This window comes from Cetorhinus maximus, unplaced genomic scaffold (assembly GCF_964194155.1).
Source record: "Cetorhinus maximus unplaced genomic scaffold, sCetMax3.hap1.1 HAP1_SCAFFOLD_745, whole genome shotgun sequence".
NCBI lineage: Eukaryota > Metazoa > Chordata > Chondrichthyes > Lamniformes > Cetorhinidae > Cetorhinus > Cetorhinus maximus.
In genome coordinates, this window is record NW_027596687.1 from 161,044 (window position 1) to 180,337 (window position 19,294).

At 44.1% G+C, this 19,294-nt stretch overlaps 1 non-coding gene across 1 annotated transcript; it reads right to left on the bottom strand.

Annotated features, from left to right (window-relative positions):
- Window positions 1–16,651: 16,651 nt before the first annotated feature.
- trnan-auu (transfer RNA asparagine (anticodon AUU)) lies at window positions 16,652–16,725 on the bottom strand. The gene has a single exon. It is a non-coding gene; the product is annotated as a tRNA-Asn (tRNA).
- Between the last annotated feature and the right edge of the window lie 2,569 nt (window positions 16,726–19,294).

Consider the following 19,294-nt stretch of genomic DNA (forward strand, 5'->3'; position numbering starts at 1 on the left):
ACTGAAATGGAGTGCCAGGCGTGATGTTTGTTTTGGTCATTATTTCACAGGATGCGGGTGCTACCAGAAAGGCCATCATTTGTTACCAACCCTTAATTGCTCTTGGACTGGGCGCTTTCTATGCCATTGTTATGGCTCTTGAGCCACATGTGGTCCAGACTGGGACATGATGGCGGGTTTTCTTTCCTGAAGCACATTAGTGAACCAGATGTGTCTTCACGACAATCGATGATAGTTGTCATGGTCACCATGACTGAGAGTAGCTTTCAATTCCAGGTTGTATGAATCGAATTTAAATTCAACAAGCTGCCATGGTGAGATTTCAGCGCATATTTCAAGACGATTGGGTTGGGCGTCTGGGTTACTGGTCCAGTAACGAAACCAATATGTCACCATTTCACCGTCAAGACCTGTGCTCAGGACATGGAATAGGACATGAAACATGTGACTGAGAGGCGAGGGTGCTGCCAACCGAATCATGGCCTGTGAAGCTTTGGAAAAGAGTGCGGCAGCTCCTGGCCCTGCTCAACAACTTGCAAGGTGCTGAGAATTGGCCATGCACGTCGCTGCCAAAACACCACTAACAGCCCGAATGCTATTTACCTCGAACTCACAACTATTGAAACACATGAAATATAAACGGGCGATTTAGCATCCATGTCCAAATACTGTAAGCCCTGGAAAATATCCGGGCTTGGGCTGACAATTGGCCCGTAACAACGGCGCCACACAAGTGTCTGACAATGTCCATCTACAAGAGAGAACCTAACCCATCTTTCCGTGGCATTCATTGCCATTACCATCGCTGAATCCCCCACTTTCAACATTCTGGGGGGTTACAATTGACCACATGCTGAACTGGACTAGCCATATTTATACTGTGGCTATGCGGGAAGATCCGAGGCGAGGAACCCTGCGGTGTGTAACTCGCCTCCTGACTCCCAAAGACCTTCCACCATCTACAAAGCACAGGCCAAGAGAGTGATGGAATTTCCTCGACTTCCCTGGAAGAGTTCAGCCTCGACAACACGAAAGAGGCTTGACTCCATGCAGAACAAAGCAGCCCGCTTGATTGGCAAACCATCCACAAACATCCGCTCCCTCCTCCACCGACGCACAATAGCAGCAGCATGTACTACCTAGAAGATGCACTGCAGTAATTCACCAAAGCTCCTTCGACAGTACATTCCAAACCCACTACCATTACCGTCTATGAGGGTAAACTAGCCAGTAATATAAAAGAAGATTGCAAGAGGTTTTTTAGATATAAAAAGGATAAGAGGGAGGCAAAAATGGACATTGGGCCACTAGAAATGACGCTGGAGAAGTAGTAGTGGGGAACAAAGAAATGGCGGAGGAACTGAATAGGTACTTTGCATCAGTCTTCACGGTGGAATACACGAGTAACATCCCCAAATTTCACGAGAGTCGGGGGGCAGAGGTGAGTATGGTGGGCATTACCAAGGAGAAGGTGCTAGGAAAACTGAAAGGTCTGAAGGTGGATAAATCATCTGGAACAGATGGATTACTATCCACAGTTCTGAAGGAGATAGCTGAAGACATAGTGGAGGCGTTAGTGGTGATCTTTCAGGAATCACTCGAGTCAGGGAGGGTCCCAGAGTACTGGAAAATCGCTAATGTAACCCCCCTGTTTAAGAAGGGAGTGGGGCAAAAGACGGGAAATTACAGGCCAATTAGCCTGACCTCGGTCGTTGGTAAGATTTTAGAGTCCATTATTAAGGATCAGATTTCAGAATGCTTGGAAGTGCATGGTAAAATCGGGCAAAGTCAGCATGGTTTCATCAAGGGGAAGTCATGCCTGACAAATCTGTTAGAATTCTTTGAGGAGGTAACGAGTAGGTTAGACAAAGGAGAGCCAATGGATGTTATCTACTTGGACTTCCAGAAGGCCTTTGACAAGGTGCCGTACAGGAGACTCCTCAGTAAGATAAGAGCCCATGGAGTTAGTGGCAAGGTCCTAGCATGGATAGAAGATTGGCTGTCTGGCAGGAGGTCATTATCAGGATGGCGGCTGGTGACTAGTGGAGTTCTACCGGGGTCAGTGTTGGGAACACAACTTTTCACTTTATACATTAATGACTAGATGAAGGAACTGAGGGCATCCTGGCTAAGTTTGCAGATGATAGAAAGATAGGTGGAGGGACAGGTAGTATTGAGGAGGCGGGGAGGCTGCAGAAGGATTTGGACAGGGTAGGAGAATGGGCAAAGAAGTGGCAGATGGAATACAACGTGGGGAAGTGTAAGGTCATGCACTTTGGTAGGAAGAATAGAGGCATAGACTATTAGCTAAATGGGGAGAGAATTCAGAAATCTGGAGTGCAAAGGGACTTGGGAGTCCTAGTCCAGAATTCTCTTAAGGTTAACTTGCAGGTTGAGTCGGTAGTTAGGAAGGCAAATGCAATGTTGGCATTTATTTCGAGAGGACTAGAATATAAAAGCAGGGATGTGCTGCTGAGGCTTTATAAGGCTCTGTTCAGACCAAATTTAGAGTAATGTGAGCAATTTTGGGCCCCGTATCTGAGAAAGGATGTTCTGGCCCCGGAGAGAGTCCAGAGGAGGTTCACGAGAACGATCCCAGGAATGAAAGGCTTAACGTATGAGGAATGTTTGAGGCCTCTGGGTCTATACTCGATGAAGTTTAGAAGGATAAGGGGGGATCTGATTTTAACGTACAGAATACTGAAAGGCCTGGATAGAGTGGACGTGGGGGAGATGTCTCCATTAGTAGGAGCGACTAGGACCTGGGGGCACAGCCTCAGAGTAAAGGGAAGACCTTTTAGAACAGAGATGAGGAGAAACTTCTTTAGCCAGAGAGTGGTGAATCTATGGAATTCATTGCCACAGAAGGCTGTGGAGGCCAGGTCATTGAGTATATTTAAGACCGAGATAGATAAGTTCTTGATTGGTAAGTGGATCAAAGGTTACGTGGAGAAGGCGGGAGAATGGGGTTGAGAAACTTATCAGCCATGATTGAATCGCGGATCAAACTCGTTGGGCCGAATGGCCGAATTTCTGCTCCTATGTCTTATGGTCTTATGGTTAATAGCACCAGACACATGGTAATACCACCGCCTGGAAGTTCCCCTCCAAGTCACTCATCATTCTGACTTGGAAATATATCGGTGTTCCTTCACAGCGAATGGGTTAAAATCCTGGAACTACCCACCCCCCACCCTCTCACCACCCACACCCCTACCCTCCCCCCCCCCCCCACCCCGCCCTCCCCGCCCCGACCCCTTCACTCCTAAAAGCACCGTGGGGGTACCTGCACCACATGGACTGCAGCGGTTCAAGCAAACAGCTCAGCAAAACCTTCTCAAGGGCAATTGCGGATGGGCAATAAATGCTCGCCCAGCCAGCGAGGCCCACATCCTGTGAATAAATAACAAAATGCATGTTGCCAGGTAGTGTTCGCCTGTTTGATAACAGTTGGTCATTTCGTATCCACTGGTCGTGAAATACCGGATTTTTTTTCTAAGTCCTGTAACAACACTAAGTGTTGCCAACATCAACGTGTTGGATTTGGATATCGGGAACAGACATCCCAGTTTATTAATAGTTTTTGCAGAAATATGCTCAATAATGTGTGTGCGAGTCCTTCTCGAATATCTCTACATCCAAAGTAACAAAACAATTTAGCTACTCAGCGTCTGAAAGATGAATAATTCTATCCACTAGCACTTAACACCAAGCACAAACAGCACACAGTCAGTCTTGCCGGAGTTGCGGTATTCACATTTCAAACTGATGAGGTCAGGGGTTCAAATCCAACTCCAGAAGCTTCAGCACATTTTCTGAACTGGCGATTCAGTGCAGTAATGAGGGATTGCAACCTTTCGGATCAGAAGGAATTTCTTCTCTCAGAGTGTGGTGTATCTGTGGAATTCTTTACCACAGAGGATTGTAGAGGCTGGGTCGTTAAGCATATTCAAGGCTGAGATAGACAGATTTTTAATCAGTAAGGGAATCAAGGGCTATGGGGAAAAGGCAGGAAAGCGGATTTGAGGGTTATCAGATCGGCCATGATTTCATTGAATGGCGGAGCAGACGTGATGTGCTGAATGGCATTTATCTGCTGCTATGTCTTATGGAAGTGAAGCAGGGGTCGATTAACCCTCGCTGTTAATTATTCAACCCATTGAGTCTGTGCCCATGGAGATATGCAGCCAGTCCCATTTCTCCCTTTATCCACCTAACCCTACAGCTTAAATTCACTCAAGTCCCCACTGAGCTTCCTTTTGAAATCATCATTGGTCTCTGCTTCCAGCACCATTTTTGGCAGTGAGTTCAGGCCCTTGTCACTCGCTGCATTACAAACACAAGCTGTTCCTATCATTCCCCCTGCGTCTTTTGCCCACAATCTTGAACTTGTGCCTGATAGTTCCATTCCCATCAAATAATCTGGTGAAAAGCTCTGGCCTGCCTCCTCCAAACGCGCTACAATTTTTCACAATGTTACCCGATCTCTGCTCAATCTTCTACTTGCCAACAAGAACAACCATCGTTTCCCCAACCTAACCTTGTAGCTAAAACCCTGCACCCAGCCCCCCACGCACTCTCCCCCCTCCCGCTCCCCAGCCCTCAACCCCTACAACCTTCCTGGTGAATCTCCTCTGCTTCCTCTCAAGGACCATGAAACCCTTGCTGACACGTGGTGGCTGGAACTCGATGCTATGCTTTAGTTGTGGTGCAACAAGATCCGTGCTATTTCCATGTTTTTCACTTTCGGAATGTCAAGATCCCAAATGCTTCGCAATTCAGTCTCTCAATAAGCCATGCCACCTTCAAAGGCCAATGCACATGCACCCTCAGGACCCTCTGCCCCTGCGCAATATTGAGAAATACGCCACAGTAGTATTATTGCCTTTCCCTACCCCTTCTGCCAAAACGCATCCCGCCGCACTTCCCCTTGCCGCTTTTGTCAAATGCTGGACAGGAATAATTTCAGAATCAACAACTTGCAAACTGTTCTCAACATCAATAAACACTGCACAAACCTATCTTTATTTTTTCTTCTGTCATGCGATATGGGCGTCGCTGGTAAGGTTAACGTTTGTTACCCATCCCTAATTTCCCTTGAACTGAAAGTTTTGCTCTGAAATTTCAGAGGGCAGTTAAAATTTAGTCATATTAATGTGGGTATGGCGTTACAGGGTGGCAGGCTGCTGACTTTCTAGTCACCATTACTGATTTGTTAATTGAATTTAAACTGCACCAGCTGCTATGTTGCAATTTGAACCAATGTCCCCAGAGCATAATCCTGAGCCTCTGGTTTATCAGTCAAGTGAGTTTACCACTACTGCAGCGCCTATCTCCCCGGCCCACCAAAAGTCCATTATATTATTCCATCTCAGCATGAAATAGGAAGGCATTCCACACTAATTAATAAAAATCCCATTCATAGGTTTCCTGATCATATACATAGAATAATATAAGTATGCAGTTGTGAATCCTCCCATCACGCATATGGCGGATCCCTCTCTCTCTAAAAGCTATTCGAGAATTCCCACTTACCTGCCCTTTACCGACTCCTCTGCAAATATTATTTTCTAATTATATATCCAATTTTCATTTGAATCATGCCGTTGCATCTGCTTGCACTACCATTTCAAGCAGTACATGCCAAATCACATCATGCTGCGTAACAAGAATAATTTGTTCTCCTGTTCCCTGTTTCTTTACCATTTATTTCCAATTTGTGTTCCAAGGTTACAGACCCTCTTGCAAGTCAAGCTCGTAATCGTTTTCGAGCCTATCGAAAGCTCTAATTGTTTTGAGCATCTCGATAAAATTTCCTTGTAACCTTCGTTTTATAAGAACTATAGGCACAGATTTCCTAATATCTCCACAAAACTGAAATCCACAATCCCTGTTAAATCTCATTTTCGAGACCTTGATATTGTTTCTAAATTGTTGTACATGAAATGAAATGCAAAACTCCAGCGGATGCTTAATCATTGATTTATAAATAGTTAGCGGAACATTTGCTGTGCCTGTGGCCTATAACTTTATTAATAAAGCCTAAGATCGCTTTTACCCAATGAACAGTCATGGTTCTTTAAATATTTACCTGTGTGAATCCCTGGACCACTTCTTCTTGTCCCCTTTAAATTGTATCCCTGCCCGTTATCATCTATTTTGTAGCACAACATTCCTCAATAGAAAATAACAATGTTTGTATCATTAGCCGAATTTCTCATTATTAGTCGCCTTCACCTTCTTGGAGATATCAGGCGTGATATTGTTACATTGCACCTTTCGGTACTTCCTGCTTGCCGTCCATCTGTGCGAACCTGCTCCAAGTTTACATGGTTCAGAAGAAAGCGGCACAGAAATATCAATGTGAGTTGCAGGTGTTAAAACTACTGAACATTGGGCGGTTTCGCCCCCAATTTACATATTTTATGTGTTTTTTTTAATGCCAGCAGAAAATCACTAATAAATACTCAGTCGTAAGTTCTGCTTTACCTTAAATAAATGATAATATAGAATTGTTCGCCGATCAACTCAGTTGAAGTGAGATTAATTGATAGACAAATAAAAATAGTTGTTAATATGTGGGTTTACCTGTGTGTCTTTAAGCAAATATAATCACTGATATTCTAACCTTTAGGTGGAAAACGTTATCAGTATGCTGAAAAATTGTGCTCAGTACACAGAATGCAAGGGACTGACCCGTAACTGAGCGCAGATGAGCAGCCATCTGGCTCATCTCGGTAAATTGTCACCCAGAGCAGAACAATGCAAGGACTTCGATCGATAAGAGATTGAAATAAAATTTCTGATTCTATTGTGATAAAATATTGCAAATTCTTTGATCGATTGTCCAGTAACAAATATTTGAATCTTCATCAGTGTGTGCTTCCTGCTAATCCACTTTTGGACGCTCGCTGTCTAATGCATTTGGTTCAGCTGTGAAATGTGTTATCCACTATTCTCAACTATTTTGCACGAATACATTGAGGAACTGAGATGTTTAAAAAGTGTTATTTTTAGTTCCCTCCCCCATATTTTGACCTTAATGTCAAACTGCCTTCAGAGCAATTTCTGGCTGAGAACTTGTGAGAGGAACTGAATCAATATTCAATACATGGTTTGCAATGTCAATGCGCCAGCCATAAGTTAAAACGTGCAATAGCTGAGATAACTCCATCCCAGTGATAAGGGCACGACATAGAGCACTTTGCGATGTATGACATCGTTTTATTCCTTGTCTACCGCAAGTCAACTGTGTTATAATAAATTGAGAGGTGTGTTCTGGAGGGTGACTGAAGTGGGGAACAGATTATCATTACTAGTTGGCAATATGGAAGCGAGGAGATAATGGTGACCACATGCAAGGAACGAGTCAGTTCCTTGCTTTAGTTCCGTGTGATACCAGAACTGCAGTTTATTAGTGACATCGGGGCGAACCCCGCCTGTGTGTTGCGGTGAAAGTCAACGGCATTGATTGGCTGAAGTCAAGATTGATTTATTTATTGTGATATATTTATATATGTGCGTGTGTATGTCTGTGTGTATTTATAGATATGTGCGTGTGTGTGGAGTAATATGTGGTATTAACGTAAAAGAACGTACTTCCATTTCGAAAGCTTCGTTCACCGCCGTATGAAACTTCAAAGCATTTCACAGGCAATGAGCACTGATTTTTTTGGTTGCTGCAGTATAAAGTAGACGTGTATAGGTAATCTTCACGCCTCAGCACTTAGGTTAAGCGATTGCATCGCCGTTCATTTGGAATTCCGCTCATTGATTTGTATTCCTTAAACAACATGCATAAATCAAATGTGCATTGAAACTTGGGCACTGTAAGATTATCCCCGGGATTAGTACTAATTCGGGCGGTGATTGTAGCCGGTTCATTACTTGTTTCACACGTGAATGCTGATTATTTGTTGTAGGAGGTTTAAAGGCTGTGAGCGCCCATGGAACCTGTATCCAACTAGAGTGAGCGGATTTTAGAGAACATGAGGAACATATGCTCTGGATTGATATGGTTGTTGACGTTGGTGTTTAGATTCGCCGCACGGCACAAATGAATTTTAAATCCCAGGCAGACGTTAAGTGGACTGGCGAATCACTGCCAAGCGCCTTTTATCCAACTGTCAATAAAACATCCCTCCCCCAACGCGAAACCCACGAGAGGTGGCCCTAGTTATAGTGGTAAAGTCCGGAAATTTAGACTTAGTGTCAATATGAAAAAAGAGGGTGTTCGTTACGTTACGAATGCCCCTGCCAAGTGTGTCAATGTAACTGTTACTCGATTTAGTGATGACGAGGCTGATATCATTCAGGCAGACATCAAATATAAGCAAAAATGAAAGAATCATATTCTTTCGATTCACCTGTCCTTAGAAATGCCAGCAAACTCTTGCACCATTTACAGATTTTATTTCCACATCCCTATCAGAATACCCTTCGAGGGAATGCTAATTCTTAGTCTATACAAGTTCTATCAAACATCAGTCAGAAACGCGCCATTTACCAGCCATTGTACCTGCGATTCATTCACCAGCCCTCAATTTAAATTTGGTCTCCGGCTTAATCTTTTCTATTATACTCATAGATTCGCCTCGTTCATAGGTCAATATACCAGGAATTTTCTGATGCCATCTAATATTCTGACCCTCTGACTGTAGAAATCTCCTCTGTCATGCTGCCCGGCACCTTGGCCAGCGCTTGAACCTTACTGTTGTGTCACAAGGACACAAGTTGAAATCTATATTCAAGGCTTAGCCTGAAATGTTCAAGACATCATGTTAACTCAATAAACCTAGAGGGCTACCCTACCAAGGTGAAGGTATGGATTAAAAGAACATTTATTTATCAAATAAGGCTCTGACATCTACCAAATATCCAGGGATCAGTATTCACCTTCAGCACCAACCTGGATAGAATGGCCTGGGTGACGGTGAGGAATATCAAACACCATTAATCACAATGGTAAGAAAATAGGAAGGATTTCTCCACCAAAGTGCCCATCTACCCACCCGATTTTCTGCCTTTGGTTGGCTGAAGTATGCCCCCAAAATGCGAAGGCATAAATTTGGCCCCTACTCCCAGCCATTTCAGCTTCCTCATCGTCCTCAAGGCAGCGCGTTCCACTTCATAATCTCAATGTTAATTGCTGGTATTGTATTTAATTTGTCGTAGTCCTATCCGGACTAACACCTTCCTGACTACCCCCCAGTAACCCACTGATTGGGTGGTTAAATACTTTCCAATACATTTCATCTGCGATTGGGGCCAGCTTGCATTCCTTTCTGAATTGGGATCGCTTGAATAATGTAGGAAGCTGGACCCCCATCCTTGGGCATACCTCCTTTTTTAACACCAAATAACAACCCTAATCAGTATTGAATACTTACCAACCTTCAGCGAATTGCTACGCCATCTTCACATTTTATCCATGACACCAATAGATATTAAGCCTTAGGCAGGCGCAAAGTGGGCTGGCGAATCGTTGTCATTAGGCTTTTACCCAGCAGCCAATAAAACTTCCCTCCCGCAATGCTTTAATCCACAGCCTTTGATGTGGAACCTCATGGGAAGCTTGTATTGAAACCCTATGGGTGGAAATGGCCCTGCGCCCCGGTGGGCTTTTCCGGTCCCACCGAATTCAATGGACTTCTGAACGGCTAGTCACATTTTAGGGCCTCTTCCCCGCTCTGCTTGATTAATTTAATGTATACGTTCAGTCAAACCAATGCGAAATTTTTGAGAGGAATAAAGAATGGTGTTTTGGGTAATCAAGCATTAAAGTCAGGAGAATAGTGCAAGTCTCACGCTTTTGAAGACAGAATCAGGAATATGGGTTTTCGTGGAAATGGGAAATACAGGGGAATGGGGAATGGAGGGCACACACTGTCATTTTGCTCTTCATTATTGAGCTAAGGTTCAGCTGCCAGTACATTTCATTCAGCCAACTCCACGTCACATCTTACATTGTTGCCATGGTACTCACTGCCACATTCTCAATTTTATTCTCTGAAAGCTATATTATAACCTCAGTCTGTATGTAGCACTGGACAAACACCATATACAATGTTGCGGCTCCCACATACACAGCAGATGGTTCATAATTGAAACTGGACTGGAGGAAATCAGCATGACCAACTAGGAACCCTCTAATGTTCCTCATCCAATTTCGTAACTGGGTTATTCATCTGTTTAAAATAAACCAAATAAAATCTCTGATAAACAGCGAATGGAAATGGCTTCCCAATGTTCTTCATGTTGGTTTGCCAACGTCATCAACATTAATATGCAAATGGTAACGTCAACTGCAATGCTCATGGTAACAGCAATTAGAAATAGTACTGTTCTCAGATCAGTTATTACAAATCGACACTGTTTTCATAATATGAACTTCACCCAGGCCCATTAACACTATCATGTTGCCAACTTATGTATATAACCAAACTAAAGACACTCAACACCCAGTAGGTGAAAACCAGTTGATCAATGAGCATTACCCTCGTGTGAATCGATTTATAAGGCCCACGTCATAACAATAATGAATCACAAATGGTTCGGTGATGGTGGTTAAGGAGATTGTTGGCAAGTTTGTCTCAAAGTTCTTCCGGAAGTTGATTTACCGCCCGTAGATATTAATGGTCGAAAATCACGAGAGGGCGGCACAGTTATGACCATTTGAGTCCAAAAGCCTTGCGGGAAGGACACCGGAGGGAAGCACGTTCTTCGAAACTTGCACCTTTGACCTTACAGTTACTCTTCCCATGTATACCAATAGGCTCGACTATTGGAGGACTAAAAGAGTACCATTCCCTGCTTTCAAGAGATATATCCACATGTGCCTTCCAACACGAAAATGATTTTGTGCTTTCCAGGAGATAATGCACGTTTATGTCAGTCAGAGGCAATGCATCTGGCTCCTTCAGGAGATGGAATAGCTGTGTAAACTCCAAACGCCTTCCAACCTAACTGTACATGTTCACATAGCTCATGAATCAAGCATTAAACTTGCTCGTTAATCCCGCAGCCCCACAACCTTCTGTATGAAGACGTTTCACTCGATCACTGTTTAAAATCTCTCAAATTTAATATTGTCCTCCCCTTGATCTCTTAACCATTAATAACGTCCTGCTCTCACCTATCTACCCTGTCCCATTTTTGACATTTTTAAACATTTTGTTTTATCGCCATGTAAGCTTTTTTTTTAAAAAAGAGCAAGTTTATAGGGTTTTTTTCTTCCTATTTACATATTGTCATACCTGGCATCGTTCTATTCATCAAGAATAGCAGCAGAATGATTATGCTACAGACGAAATAGTCCAGAAGGCTGGCCTAATAGTACAGGAGCATGAGTTAAAATCCCAAAACAGCAGCTTGGTAATTAACATTCAGTGAAATTAATAAATCTGCAAATAAAACGCTACGATCAACAATGTTGACACGAAACTTCCAGATTGATATTGAGGACGACCCTTTCGTTTTATAATGCCCATTAGGGAATGATACCTGCTGTTCTCACCCAGTGTCTCATAATTAAAAACCCAAGTGCCTAACATGTAACTAACTTATAACTGCTCCCTGAAATTAGCAAGTAATTCATCCTTATCAAGGAAGAGGCTCACCGCCACTTCGCAAGAGCAATTAGGGACAGTCAAGAAATATTAGTTTTGCCAGAGGCACCGCATTCTGTGTATGAATAAAACAACAAAAAATGTTTTGCACAGCATTTAAAGCTATTGGCACTGAATTTCACCTGTAATTTATTCGCTCTTTCTCGCATCTAAATCATCTCCGCTTGGTCTTCTAAATATTAAACACTATTTCTTATGTTGTGTTCACCTTTTGGAAACTCTCATCACGGCTATAATAATAAAAAACAATAATAAAAAGAAATGTAGCCCCTTTTATCGGCCTAAGGTGCTTTCCCGGTGCTTTATTAAATAAAAGAATGACACCAAGACACGTAAGGAGTTACTGGGTAAGATTACCAAAAGCTTCTTCAAACAGGTACTTTTAATGAACAAAAACAGAATTACCTGGAAAAACTCAGCAGGTCTGGCAGCATCGGCGGAGAAGAAATCAGTTAACGTTTCGAGCCTTCATGGCCCTTTGGCAGAACTGAAGCATAGTTAGGAGAAGGGAGAAATATGAACTGGTTTAAGGTTGGCGTGGTGGGTGGGGGGGTGGGGGGGGGGGGGTGGAGAGACATTGAGGGTGTGGTGATTGTGGAGATGAGCAGATAATCAAAAGATGTCACAGACAAAAGGGTCAAAGAGGTGTTGAAGGTGGTGATATTTGTGTAAGAAAAGTGCTAATTAAGAATGGAAGACAGGATATTCAAAGTACAGCTCTAGTGGGGGTGGGGTGGAAAGACTAACAAGGTTTTAGTTTTAGATTTAAAAATAATGGAAATAGGTGGGGAAAGAAGAATCTATATAAATTATTGGAAAAAAAAGGGGGGGGTGGGGGAGAAACGGGGTGGGGATGGGGAGTTTAAGATCTAAAGTTGTTGAATTCAATATTCAGCCCGGAAGGCTGTAAAGTGCCTAGTCGGAAGATGAGGTGCTGTTCCTCCAGTTTGCGTTGGGCTTCACTGGAACAATGCAGCAAGCCAAGGACAGACATGTGGGCAAGAGAACAGGGTGGATTGTTAAATTGGCAAGCGACAGGGAGGTTTGGGTCTTTCTTGCGGACAGACCGCAGGTGTTCCGCAAAACGGTCGCCCAGTTTGCGTTTGGTCTCTCCAATGTAGAGGAGACCGCATTGGGAGCAACGAATGCAGTAGACTAAGTTAGGGGAAATGCAAGTGAAATGCTTCTTCACTTGAAAGGTGTGTCATTAGCCATCTCAATTTCTCTGCTCCTCTCACCCATTCTAATCTGTCTCTCTCTGAACTCACTGCACTCCGTTCTCTCAGGTCCAACCCCAACATTGTCATCAAACCCGCTGACAAGGGTGGTACTGTTGTTGTCTGGTGCATTGACCTCTACCTCACGGAGGCTGAGCGTCAACTCGCAGACATTTCCTCCTACCTCTCCCTGGACCATGACCCCACCACAGAACATCAAGCCATTGTTTCCAGGACTGTCACTGACCTCATATCCTCTGGAGATCTTCCTCCCACAGCTTCCAACTTGATAGTCGCCCAACCTCGGACGGCCCGCTTCTACCTCCTACCCAAAATCCACAAACAGAACTGTCCTGGCAGACCGATCGTGTCAGCCTGTTCCTGCCCCACGGAACTCATTTCTCGTTATCTTGACTCCCTTCTCTCTCCGCTTGTCCAGTCCCTTCCCACCTACATCCGTGATTCCTCTGACACCTTACGTCACATCAACAATTTCCAGTTCCCTGGCCCCAACCGCTTCCTCTTCACCATGGATGTCCAATCCCTCTACACCTCCATCCCCCACCAGGATGGTCTGAGGGCCCTTAGCTTCTTCCTTGAACAGAGGCCTGAACAATCCCCATCCACCACTACTCTCCTCCGTCTGGCTGAACTTGTTCTCACACTGAACAATTTCTCCTTTAACTCCTCTCACTTCCTCCAAATAAAAGTTGTGGCTATGGGTACCCGCATGGGCCCCAGCAATGCATGTCTCTTTATGGGGTATGTGGAACATTCCTTGTTCCAGTCCTACTCCGGCCCCCTCCCACAACTCTTTCTCCGGTACATCGATGATTACATCGGTGCTGCTTCATGCTCTCGTCGGGACCTGGAAAAATTTCTTAATTTTGCTTCCAATCTCCACCCCTCCATCATTTTCACATGGTCCATCTCTGACACTTCTCTTCCATTCCTTGACCTCTCTGTCTCAATTTCTGATGATAGACTGTCCACCAATATCCATTACAAGCCTACCGACTCCCACAGCTACCTCGACTACAGCTCCTCACACCCCGCTTCCTGTAAGGACTCCATCCCATTATCTCAGTTCCTTCGCCTCCGTCGCATCTGTTCTGATGATGCTACCTTCAAAAACAGCTCCTCGGACATGTCCTCCTTCTTCCTTAACCGAGGTTTTCCACCCACGGTCGTTGACAGGGCCCTCAACCGTGTCTAGCCCATATCCCGCGCATCCAACCTCACGCCTTCTCCTCCCTCCCAGAAACATGATAGGGTCCCCCTTGTCCTCACTTATCACCCCACCAGCCTCCGCATTCAAAGGATCATCCTCCACCATTTCCACCAACTCCAGCATGATGCCACCACCAAACACATCTTCCCTTACTACCCCCCTGGCGGCATTCCGTAGGGATCGTTCCCTCCGGGACACCCTGGTCCACTCCTCCATCACCCCCTACTCCACAATCCCCACCTATGGCACCTCCCCATGCCTACGCAGAAGATGCAACACCTGCCCCTTCACTTCCTCTCTCCTCGCCGTCCAAGGGCCCAAACACTCCTTTCAAATGAAGCAGCATTTCACTTGCATTTCCCCTAACTTAGTCTACTGCATTCGTTGCTCCCAATGCGGTCTCCTCTACATTGGAGAGACCAAACGCAAACTGGGCGACCGCTTTGTAGAACACCTGCGGTCTGTCCACAAGAAAGACCCAAACCTCCCTGTCGCTTGCCATTTTAACACTCCACCCTGTTCTCTTGCCCACATGTCTGTCCTTGGCTTGCTGCATTGTTCCAGTGAAGCCCAACGCAAACTGGAGGAACAGCACCTCATCTTCCGACTAGGCACTTTACAGCCTTCCGGGCTGAATATTGAATTCAAAAACTTTAGATCTTAAACTCCCCCTCCCCCCATCCCCACCCCGTTTCTCCCCCCTCCCTTTTTTTCAATAATTTATATAGATTCTTCTTTTCCCACCTATTTCCATTATTTTTAAATCTAAAACTAAAACTTTGTTAGTCTTTCCACCCCATCCCCACTAGAGCTGTACCTTGAGTATCCTGCCTTCCATTCTTAATTAGCACTTTTCATAGATAATATCACCGCCTTCAACACCTATTTGATCCTTTTGTCTGTGACATCTTTTGATTATCTGCTCCTATCACTGCTTGCTTATCCCCACAATCACCCCACCCTCAACTTCTCTCTGCCCCCGCCCTTCCACCTTAGACCAGCTTATATTTCACCTTACTCCTAGCTATACTCAGTTCTGCCGAAGGGTCATGAGGACTCGAAACGTTAACTGATTTCTTCTCCACCGATGCTGCCAGACTTGTTGAGTTTTTCCAGATAATTCTGTTTTTGTTTTAGCTAATTGACCTGGACGGGCAGAAAGAGCTGGAGGCGAATATCTGTCCTGCACAAGTTTCACAGCTAATTCGACAACCCCGCCTTTTCTCCACAGCCATTTATATTTTATTGTCTCTCAGTATTTCTGTTAAAGTGAAACACCGCACACACCTGCTTTAACTGTGAGCTGCCACTTTTTCGACCAATCGGGCAATTTCAGCAGCAATGGAAGTGGTATTTGAAACCAAGCTTCATTATTAATGCCCATCGCCTTTCCTAGCATTGCTACTCAAATAGAACAGAATCAAAGCAGCAACAATACGTCATAAGGCCCCACAAGCCTCCTCCGTCACTTTATAAGATCATGGCGGATCTCCAGCCTCAACACCAATTTCTCACCCGATCCCGAGAGCCTTTCATTCCCTTAGAGTCCAAAAATCAGGAGAATGTTGGATGTTTTTTTCTTCCATTGATCCGAGAGTTCTGTGGACACCTGGTTGAAATCAGCAATAATAAGAAGCACAGTCGGTAAGATTGGAAGATTCCTGGGGAAACCCTAGTGGATTTTAACAGCATCGTTTTCACCACTCAGCCACAATGATTGACCAAGGCCCCAATGCTTTCCACTCAATTATCAATAACATAATTCATAGCTTCCGCTTCTCAGCTGCACATCCTTCCAAACATTGTGATCCATTTTCCTCAGGATTTGTTTCTGGATTCAATATTTACCTGCTTTGTGTCATCATTTTGAAATCAGATTCGCTTCAATATCCAACACAAATTGAATTGCAAATATGAAGGACAATCAGTGGAAAACAAGTCACTCGGTAACACAAATCCCATGGTGCTCATTTTCAGATTCACAACAGTCAGCTTTTCAGTAAAATGAAGGAATTTGACAGTGAAAAGATTTAGAAAGTTGGTGTGACTTTTATTTGTGACTCACTCACTCGGGTATTCTGTAAATGCTGCTCCAAGATTTTATGACGTGATATAATGTACCTGAGTTTTCCTGAGCCTGTGCTCGGTGTATTGGGAGGTTTGGCCCGGGTTGGAGTATCTTGTGTCCCACGGATGGGCAGTAACCCGCTGATTGAAGCTGCAGTCGCCGCTTTCTGTTGGCAGCAGGTGATTGGAGAGTGCGGGGCCGGAATATTGCTGCTTTTCTGCTTTTCCCTGTCTCACTCACTGTGGAGCTGAGGAAGAGGGAAGAATTGATGGGTTTGTTTGAATCCAATAACTTCATAAATTTCCAGTGTGTTGGGTATCAGTGCATGGTAGGTCTAAATGTTTTCTCATTATATTTGAAATGAATATTCGAAAAAAAGCCGCTTACTTGGGAGCTCACTGGATAACAGTGGAGCCGGCAACATTTCCGGGGTCTTGACATTCAGCTCAAGTAGCCAATGACAACCGGGAACTGAGTGACAATGAATGCTGAAAAAAAGGGGAAGTTTCGTCCCTGGGTGGTCTCGAACTACCAAACTTTCGGTTAATAGCCGAACGCGGTAACCAATTGCGCCACAGAGACCGATGCAACCTCTAGCCAGGGTGTCATCGAGTTAAAGTTTCAGATTGCAGCTACAGGAATGACAATTGTTCTCTATCAGTTTTACTCTTCCAAAATAAAGGTTAGGACATTCATGGTGGATACATGGATACAGGCTGATCCCACCCACATGCAGACACATCCATGTCACCGGGAACCAGCTCTCCTACAACCGGTGCCGTCTCCCTTCGAGCCCTTCGCTGTCTTGTCTGTTACCAAGTATTCTGATTGTCCCAAAGCCGATATTAAGTTTGAATTCCTGAGCTGCAGTAACGAGAATCCTTTCAATGTCTCAGATCAGCTAATTTCACTGATAACGTAGAGTCAGTGTTCCAGCGTCTTAAAGAAGGAAAAGGTGCCTTGACTGTCTCTGGTCAGTCGGACAGTTCACCCTTCATTCTCCCCTGATTCCGGTTCCCAAAGAATATCTGAAGCTTCACAAAGCTGGAGACTGAGATTTCTATTTTGGTTCCTTCTCCATTTTCCCACCTGCCAACTGACAATATATTCCAAAATCTCGTCTCAATCTTCCGCCTTGCATCATGTCCAGGGATGAGGAAATTTAGTTAATGGAGATTTTATAGAGACCGGGATTGTCCTCTATGGAGCAAAGAAGGTTAAACGGAGATTTCACGGAGCTGCTCAAAGTGATGGGGGTGGGAGCAACTGGGACGGGGCGGTTTGATTGAGCAGAAGGGGAGAAACTGTTTCCACTGACGGGGGTCAGTAACCAGAGGACTGGGATTTTAGATAATTAAAGAAGGACAGACTTGCATTTGTATCGCCATTTTCCCGACCGGTGGATGTCTCAAAACACTTTCCAGCCAATTAAGTACTTTTTTGAAATGAGAACATAAAATGTTGGAAAAACTCAGCAGGTTTCTCCCTCCACAGATGCTGTCAGACTGGCTGAGTTTTCCTGCATTTTCTGCTTTCCTTTCCAGATTTCCGCAGTTTTGTTTTTATTGAAGTGGAGCCATTGTTGTAATGTAGGGAACACGGCAGCCAATCACCGCTCAGGAAACAGCCAAAACCAGGGACGTCACAATGAGTAGACCATGTGCAGTTGGTTGAGGGATAAACATTGACCAGGTCACGTGGCTGTAACCCACAGATTTTGATAATGGCTTTGCCCAGTTTTGAACCAGAAAATTTTTCATGTGTTAGACAAGCATGAAAATCACTGCACCACAGAAACAGGAAACAGCGCAAAGGCTCAATGAGCTTCACTCAAATGGAAAGCGGTGACGTCATGCAGCAACACTTTGGGTCTTTGTTTTGAAGAAATGGAATTCGGCTGTTCTCATTAGGAATGCTGGAGACAGACTGATCAACAATATCATCATCAAATGGCACAGCTCTATAAGAGGTCTATCGGACAATCATTTCTCTGTCAGTTTTGTTCAACGAGCTTTCTAGTTAATCTCAATTTCTTTGTCTCTTTCCATAACTCTGATCTTTTTCTCCCTTTCAAGTCATTGTCCAATTCCCTTTTTAAAACTCTGCGTTAAGAAAAAAACAACATTGAAAGAGGTGCAGGGCCTTCTGCTGTGTCCATGCACAATGTATGAAAGTTAACAAAGTTTTCCTGACCCAATGACATGAAGAGTTGGAGTCTGAAACCTTTGACAGTTTTCAAATTTTTTGAAATCGTTGATGTCAAATCGAATTATCAAAAAATATTTACCCTGACCAAACATCGCCTCATTTTTCTGAGTCAACATATACAATCTCATTATCTATTATCAACATTTCATTGAGTAAACACGCAGAGTCACAAAGGAAAAAAGAAACATCATTTGAAACATCGAAATAATGAAACATTGAAGAAGGAACTTAGCAGTGGAGATGGTTTCTGTTTGTTACAAAGTGCAGGATGACCTGATTAACTGGCGGAGCTGGTTCGAGTATCCCAATGACCTCCCCCGACTCCTTTGCTTCTGTTCTTTTCGTTGGAAATACCAGTGAAGGAAATTATGACTAACCCTTTGTGACGTGATGGCGGCTTAGTGGTCTAAGATGCTGGATTAAGACTGCCATCTCTGCAGAAACGTAGGTTCGAATCCCACCGTTGCTAAACGTACAAATTATCTTCCTTTTAGGATATGCAGCTGTCCCATTTGAACCAACAGATCCCAACTCACATTAAACCCAGCGGAGTGTGCGGTGTTTTATTTTGATCGGGAGAATGAGGACAGACAATATAAATATGAGTTGCTGTAGGAAAAAGGCGGGGTGTGGAATTGCAGTCGGTGAGTTGCTCTTCCAGAGAGTCGGCATGTGAACGATAGGCTGAATGACCGTCTGATGTAGCCGTCTATGATTTTATACAAACTACATACATGCAAATCTGGGGCTTGGATTCGCGACTGAGTTGTTAAGGCAACAGGTTTTGAATCTATTAGGGTCTCCACAGGTGGGCTGGAATCCTGACAAATACTCTTCTTATCATTCCTGAATTTTAGAGTGTGCCTGCACAATTAAATGTCGATTAAGTTGAATAAAAAACGATCCAAAACCCCAAGCGTTCTCTAATTTCCATTCGTCTGCA